This window comes from Gigantopelta aegis, chromosome 6 (genome assembly GCF_016097555.1).
Source record: "Gigantopelta aegis isolate Gae_Host chromosome 6, Gae_host_genome, whole genome shotgun sequence".
Lineage (NCBI taxonomy): Eukaryota > Metazoa > Mollusca > Gastropoda > Neomphalida > Peltospiridae > Gigantopelta > Gigantopelta aegis.
This window is the reverse complement of record NC_054704.1, coordinates 77,019,638-77,025,637: the sequence shown is the minus strand read 5'-3', so window position 1 is coordinate 77,025,637 and position 6,000 is coordinate 77,019,638. Positions and strand designations below refer to the sequence as shown.

At 35.3% G+C, this 6,000-nt stretch overlaps 1 non-coding gene across 1 annotated transcript; it reads left to right on the top strand.

Moving 5' to 3' along the window:
* Positions 1-5,804: 5,804 nt before the first annotated feature.
* Positions 5,805-5,925, top strand: Trnal-caa. Its single transcript has 2 exons — positions 5,805-5,842; positions 5,880-5,925. It is a non-coding gene; the product is annotated as a tRNA-Leu (tRNA).
* Positions 5,926-6,000: the final 75 nt, after the last annotated feature.

Sequence of the window (6,000 nt, the reverse complement as noted above, 5' to 3'; positions counted from 1 at the left end):
CGTTGTGTATTCGTGAGTGCATGTAGGTCTATGTGTCAAGTAATAGTACGACTATTTAGAAAAATTGATATCTCAAACATTTACAATTATAGTATACTAAATTACTTTAAATTTAGTACATAGTTGTTATATCATTGTCAAGATGGCCGAGTGGTCTAAGGCGCCAGGCTCAAGGCTTACGAGCTTTACACAATGTGTGTGATAACGAGTATTCTGGTCCACGAATGTGGGCGTGCGTTCAAATCACACTTCTGACAGATTTTTTCTCTTTTAAAACTTGTTTACATTTTAATTTTATTTCACAGACTGCCTATGTAAAAAATGTGTATGGATTAATTTCTCACTATTTACTCTAATTACACCCTTTCCAACCCCCACCCCCCAAACAAACACAAAACAATTAAATTCAAATAACTTCATTTAATAGAAAGATTAAATGTTATTATTCAAAGATAACAATACAAAATATTGTGTGTTTATTTATTTATTGACTGAATTAGCCACGGCTTAATTTAAGGTTACCACCCGAAAATAGGGCATTTGGGCAACCCAAATATAAATAAATGGCTACAAATAGATAAATAGATACAGATGCAAATGAAATAATACACTAAAAATTGCAAATATGTGAACATTATTTTTGCTGAAATTGAGCAACAGTGCACACTGGAACCAGATATATACATGTCGAAAATATGCAAATAAATCATCGATGAAAATATAGCATAATCCAATTCAAATAAAATCCAAATAAATAAATAAATAAATAAACGGTACTGTTGTTGATCGAGAATCTGCCACATTGCGAGATCTAGCGTCACCATGCCACCGCCAACAGAACCGCGTCAGTCAGAGGCTACCTACAAAACTGTCATGGACCGACTTCTCCACTTAAACGACATACATTATCGGTGGTAGTTACAAAGCACTGGAAAAAATGGGCAGTTGCTACCAGGAGAAAATAAATAAACCTGGTCAAGGAAAATAAATTAGAATTTGATGCTATAATTTCCAGGTATTTTATATATCCGCCCGCAGCTTAATGGCATTTACCCTAATTCTGGCTTTCACAAGTACATTAAACCTCAATTTCATTAATAATAATAATAATAATAATAATGATAATAAAAAATCTATGAAATATGTTCTGTGTATTTTTCGACCACCAAATAAATAATCGATCAGTTTCCTTTTGTTAATGAAATTTAAATATTCATTCTAAATATGAAGAACAGGACACATAATGAACAGCCTATTGGCAAACATTTATCAACAAATATGTGCTCAAGTAACTTGAAAAAAGTTCAGATTCTGATGGAAATATTGAAAGTGTTAAAAGCTGATTTGATATCCATCTTGCCTATCAAAAGTACCACGTCCCAAACCATTTACAATTTTGATTGCTTTATCAAATGTGTAATAATTAACGGAAATGCGGTCTGGGTAAATGAAATTATTCAGGCTAGACCCCCAGTTTATAGGCGTAAGATAGACATGTACACCAACTACCCAAAACTTTCTAAATTAGGTGCCTAAATCGACTGAAGGTTCATGCACGTCCACCCCGATTCCGATCGCGACATGAACATATATACAGACTATAATAATGTTCACAAACGTGTATGATATACACTAAGAAAAATATATAAATTAATGTATTGTACATCAACAGCAAATGTGTAGCTTACATTTATGTAATATTTACACGTGTATACATTCCGTTTTCACGTATGATGATCTGTTTTGTATTTGGTAGCTTTAAGCAGAAATCCACATTTTGAAATCAACCGTCGTGTTATCAATGGAAAGTAGTTGATTTAATGTATACATCTCTTCCAAAAAAGTAGTGGAACTCTAATAAGAATTTACAATTGCCAAAATTGTAAGGTATATTAGCTGTGGGGAATGGTTATATGATAATAGTGAATTAAATGGGCAAACATTACAACCAGTAATTCAGTATTAGAGTAGGTTTTATGACCACCAAAGATCTTGAAGGACGATTGGGGTCAGAAGTGAAATTTGAAAGTTGACGGTTTTTTATCAGTAAATCGCAAATTCAAACAATACAAATGACTAAAAACAAAACAATAACAACTGTATGATCAACAGAATGAAAAAGATTGACAGAAATAATGTTCCACGGTGATTAATGAACCTTCCTGGAAATTGTCAAAATCGAGAATGACACCCCACGCACGTTACGGGGCAACTGCGTGATGCACGTGCAAACTATGGAATGTGTTTCGATGTGTTGATAAACAGACCTGAACCTTCTTTACTAGGATGTCTGTGGTCAAAAAGTATGTTCGGTCTAATAGTTGATATTAACATTAATATTTCAGGTTCCCCTACTTTTTTTGAAGAGTATATATTGATGGTTTATTGTAAAGGAAATGTGGGTTTTCTTAGCTATTCTTGGGAGTGGCAGTAATCCTACATGTTACGAATCTCCTAAAGTTTTCCTAAGGACGAGCACTTGATATTGGATCATGTAAGCAATAATCTATTAAACACTTTGCGTAATATATTTTCGACTGCGTTGTGCAGAAATATGATTTGTTTTGGTTTAATGTATCTGCCTCATAAATACTCTAAAACTAGGATGAAATGGTAATTGTTCTTTACATCATTGATATTACAGCGAGTTGATTCTACCATTTATGTCTATATTACATCTGCTGTTTCTATAGAAAGGCTACATACAGGTATCTTGTATTTACAAAAACTGTTTGTATTTAAATGCAGTAGGTGTCTGTAGCTACGATTTAAAGGATACACTATTAGCAATATGTTTGTAAATTCATTACGGTGACGTATCTACTACAGTAAACTAGTGAAGTTCCAGTGATCGAATATAACTGAAAACTGATCGGTTTGGCTGTACCGATGTGATGATTGATTATAAAATTCATAATCGATTGTCGCGGAAAATGTTAACACTAATTGTTCCTACAGTTCAGACGATGGAACTGATGTAAATACGATTCCCAACACGACAGTAACACAGACCGGATAAACTGAACTGCTATTCTCTGTCTTAATTGTGAAGAAATAAATTTCTCAACACTTCTGTTAACCGTTTATACAAGTGTAGAACAATAGATCCCGCACTTGACTGACCCAGTTACATGTAGTTGTGTGTACCTTTCATATATATACATTCATCAACAAGTTAGGCCTATCAATGTTTATTGGTTTTTTCCCCTGCTTATATAAGGGGGAAACGGACTAGTTCATAATATACTATCATTTTGATGTGCTTCGTTTTACATGTAAGATTTGTTTACAGAATTGCATGTGTACACGTTCGTGACGATTGACTTAACGAGGCCCCACTCTTCACAGTCATCATTTAATACTGTGTAGGTGTCATCTTTCTTTGATCTCAAACCTATAGGAGATAGCTTTAAATTAGTAATGGGCGATTAACAATTGGCTCACCAATGGTAACTCAACATATATCTCTGATGACACTTTTTTGCAAGGCTGATACTTCATCAGTGTGGACAAATAATAGATTATTACAATTAGTTGAGTTTTGGAGTTGAGTAGAACCTCGGTGGTGTAAATAGAAGTATGTATCTCACAAATAACCAGGTGTGTATGCCTGTTGAACATAATGGTCTATTCTATGGTTACAAGACTAAAGTGCTAAAGTGACGGAAAATGTAATGCCACCTGATCTGAATTACATTTATAATAGAACTGTTTTTCTGATAACAATTCATAAACAGATGATTACCTGAACAGTTCAGGTATTTGTATAACGGAACTGGTTTGGAACAGGTGTCAGCGTTGTTAAAAGTATAAGATTTCAAATACTTGCATAGAATATAATGTAAACGTCATATTAAATATATGTGCCCATCCCTTAAAAATATGTTTTTGTCTTCAAGGAACGTAGAGTTAGGTAAGAGTAAATTACCATTAGTTTATGCCTGATACATATCTGATACACGGACTCTCAAATTCTCAAAAACACGGGCTATGTGTTGTACATCATCATGTATGCCTACTCTAAGAGATATACTGTTTCAATCTGTGTTACTGTGCATGTAGGCCTACTTTGTAGCTCTAATAACGGGTAAGAAAATTACTAACCCACCTTTCTGTCACATAAGCGCTGCAAAGTAATTTACAAAATACCTACATGTATGGTAGACATACCAAACTTTATTCGAAAAAAAGATGAGACGTCATTTTTAAAAACATAATTTTTCAATTTGAACACCACACAACCACAGTTGGTGAAAAAACGATCGAGTAACTATTCAATGGTCCTTTTACTTTTTACAAATTTTGAATAATTTTATAAACCTTATTGGAAATAAAACATCATAGTTAATGCTATTTGAGTACAACGTCTTATAAATATATGACCGCCGTTTTATAAATTGATCTACGCGGACAGAAGACAGCGGAGGCGGCTACCATTGCCGTTGAAATTATAGAATTTATCTTTGTACGATGTATTTTGCACGATGTGAATACGGTACCTGAGAGCAAAAAGATCTTTGCGAAGTGCGGTATAGGGTGAGAACAAAGAAGAATGTCGGCAAATCAATCTTTGCAGTTACTCCTTTTTCAAGCCCAGGGAGGCTGTCCAGATATCAATGGTTCTACTGATGAAAATAAAGATGACTTTGGCGCTCGTGTGGAATTCCCTTTGTTCTAAAGACTATTCCCTTTTAAAACTGAAACACTTCTTCAAAATTGATGTTGTGTTCAACTTTTAACACGTTAACAAAAACTTTCTTCAACACCGTTGTTTGAAAAATACAATCCTTTCATTTGTTTGTAAATACTCGACCAACACTTGAAATGGTTTACGTTTAAAACTTTAAATAACTAATTAAATAAAAGAAATGAAAAAAAAAATAGATATTAAACGTTCGTAACACTCAGCTAAAAGTTTATTTTGTTTAACGACACCACTAGAGCACATTGATTATTAATCGGCTATTGGATGTCACACAGTTGGTAATTCTGACATAGTCTTAGAGACGAAACCCGCTACATTGTTCCATTAGTAGCAAGGGATCTTAATCTATATGCACCATTCCACAGACAGGACTGTACATAGCATGTGGTAAAGCGTTCGCTTGATGCGCGGTCGGTTTAGGATCGATCCCCGTCGATGGGCCCATTGGGTTATTACTAGTTCCAGCCAGTGCACCACGACTGGTATATCAAAGGCTGTAGTATGTGCTAACCTGTCTGTGGGATGATGCATATAAAAGATCCCTTGCTACTAATGAAAAAATGCAACGGGTTTCCTCTCTATGATTATATGTCAGAATAACCAAATGTTTTTTGAGTTAAAGTTTTTGTTTAACGTAATATGTGTATTTTTTTGAAGTGACAGGGATTTTAAGTCCAAAAGGAGGAGATGTTTTATTTAATGACGCACTCAACACATTTTATTTACGGTTATATGGCGTCAGACTTATGGTTAAGGACCACACAGATATGGAGCGAGGAAACCCGCTGCCGCCCTACATGGGCTACTCTTTTCGATTAGCAGCAAGGGATCTTTTATATGCACCATCCCACAGACAGTATAGCACATACCACGGTCTTTGGTATACCGGTCATGGTGCACTGGCTGGAACGAGAAATAGCCCAATGGGCCCACCGACGGGGATCGATCCCACACCGATTGCGCATCTGGCGGGAGCTTTACCACTAGGCTACGTCTCGCCCCGTAAGTCCAAAAAGATCTTAACAAGCGCATCAAACTGTCTTTCAATATGCAATATGTGTATCATTAGTTTTACGAATTGCATTTATTGTGTATCGTTGTCAGGATGGCCGAGTGGTCTAAGGCGCCAGACTCAAGCCGCATGAGCTTTACACACTATGTGTGATAACGAGTGTTCTGGTCCACGAATGTGGGCGTGGGTTCAAATCCCACTTCTGACAAATATTTTTGTCTTCTACTGTAATTCACTAATTTTGTTAAAAAAAAAAAACCCACACAAAAACCCCAACAAATTC